Source organism: Zalophus californianus, chromosome 14 (assembly GCF_009762305.2).
Source record: "Zalophus californianus isolate mZalCal1 chromosome 14, mZalCal1.pri.v2, whole genome shotgun sequence".
Taxonomy (NCBI): Eukaryota; Metazoa; Chordata; class Mammalia; order Carnivora; family Otariidae; genus Zalophus; species Zalophus californianus.
The window spans coordinates 43230039-43232412 of NC_045608.1; the positions used below are offsets into that span (position 1 = coordinate 43230039).

The window sequence follows — 2374 nt, forward strand, 5'->3', positions numbered from 1 at the left end:
CATCCCAGAACCAGGAATGTGCCAATCCCCTCTTGAATAAATGGAAGCTAAAGTTCAGAAGATGGAGAAGTTTCCCTAAGGCACCAGGAAAGGGAGGAGCATAGTGGTCGTGAACCTATCTTCTTTCTGTTTCACATCAATATCGATTCCCCACACAGATCTCTCTCCCCAATGAACACACACAGGTTTCCTTTCGGCCAAAAGACACCTTCACAAAAATTGAGCCAACATTTAAAAATTTAGAAGATCTCATACAAAACAAAGCTCAGCTTCCTGCTTCTTTTAAAAACGAGATCTGGGTATCTGAGTGGCTCAGTCAGTTAAGTGTCTGACTCTTGGTTTTGGCTCCAGTCATCATGATCTCAGGGTGGTGAGATCAAGCCTTGCATCGGTCTCTATGCTGAGCATGGAGCCTACTTAAGATTCTCTCCCTCTCCTTCTGCCCCTCCCCACTCACTCTCCCTTTCTTAAAAAAAAAAAAAAAGTTAAAAATGAGAAGATCTGAAAAGACATCCAACAGGTATATGAAAAGCTTTCAACATCACTAATCATCAAGGAAATGCAAATCAAAACAAGAATAAGATATCACCTCATATCTGTTGAATGGCTATTATCAAAAACACAAGAAACAAGTGTTGGCAAGGATGTGGAGGAAAGGGAACACTTGTGCACTGTTGGTGGGAATGTATGTAAGTTGGTGTAGCCACTGTGGAAAACAATATGGAGGTACCTCAAAAAATTAAAAATAGAACTGCTATATGATCCAGCAATTCCACTTCTGGATATATATCCAAAGGAATAAAATCACTATCTTGAACAGATATCTGCACTCCCTTGTTCATTGTAGAATTATTCACAATAGTCAAGACATGGAAGAAACCTAAGTGTCCATCAATTGATGAATGGATAAAGAAAATGGAATATTACTCAGCTGTAAAAAGAAGGAAATCCTGCTATTTGCAACAACATGGATGGATCTTGAAGGCACTATCCTAAGTGAAATAAGTCAGAGAGAGAAAGACAAATACCATATGATCTCACTTATATGTGGAAACTTGGAAAAGGAAAGACACAGAGAACAGATTGGTGATTGCCAAAGGCAAGGGGTGAGGGATGGGCAAAATCATTGAAGGTTGTCTAGTTATAAGATAAAAAGTTCTGGGGCAGTAACATACAACATGGTAAGTATAGTTAACAATACTGTACTTCATATTTGAAAGTTGCTAAGAGAGTAAATACCAAAAGTTTTCATTACCAGAAAAAATTTTTTACTATGTGAAGTGATTGATATGAACTAAAGTTACCATGGTAATCATTTCTCAACATATGCACATATCAAATCATTTTTTAAAATAAGAAGATCTGGTAGCAGTGAACAGCAACCCGACAGAGCTATGACTACCAAGAACTAGAACAAACCAACTAATTTTCCAAAATTTTCTAGCCTGTTTCTGGTTTTTTTCCTACAAACACTTTCGGCAAGATGCTAGCGAAGCCTCTCGCTCACCAAGAGCTAAAACCTCTCTCCACCGGCGCAGCGGGGGAGCCGCCGACGAGGATGGGATTCGAACCCACGCGTGCAGAGCACAATGGATTAGCAGTCCATCGCCTTAACCCCTCGGCCACCCTCGTCACCTAATTTTCCAAAATTTTCAACAAAGTCATTTCGCCTGGAAGTATCCACATATGATTGATTGACTGAGGGGAAACCTACTCAAATTATATTTAATATCCCCCAGAAACGAATTCTGTATAATTTGTTTTTAAGATGGAACTTCAGTAAACAACTGCATTTCCAACATGTGCATAGAGTAATATTATTATATGACAGTAACCATTGTTGATCATGTTTTCTTTCTTTTAAAGCTTATTGGTGAATTTTATTTTGCATCAATGCCAGTGATCACACCTTCACTGTGAGTGAGCTAAGTATGTTCCAGACTTTAGATACTCAGTTGGCTTTATACTCATAGATATTAAAATGAAAGAACATAGTTTTATTATTTCACACATACCATAAATATAATCAAATCTGGTTTCTAGGGGCACCTATGTGGCTCAGCCGGTTAAGCGTCTGCCTTCAGCTCAGGTGATGACCCAAGGATCCTGGGATCAAGTCCCATGTCAGGCTCTCTGCTCTATGGGGAGCCTACTTCTCCCTCTCTCTCTGCTGCTCCCCCTGCTTGTGCTCTCTCTCTCTCTCTGTCAAATAAATAAATAAAATCTTTTTAAAAACCTGGTTTCTAAGTTCTTGCTGACACTAGTTCATATTCTTTCATATTGAGAAATGTCTCAAATGCCATTTTTTCCATTGTCACAGTTCATTTATAAGTTCTTAGAACCATTGACAATAATTCCGTTCTTAAAATTTCCC

At 38.8% G+C, this 2374-nt stretch overlaps 1 non-coding gene across 1 annotated transcript; it reads right to left on the reverse strand.

The window, feature by feature from the left end:
* Window positions 1-1550: 1550 nt before the first annotated feature.
* On the reverse strand, window positions 1551-1633 carry TRNAS-GCU. Its single transcript has one exon. It is a non-coding gene; the product is annotated as a tRNA-Ser (tRNA).
* Window positions 1634-2374: the final 741 nt, after the last annotated feature.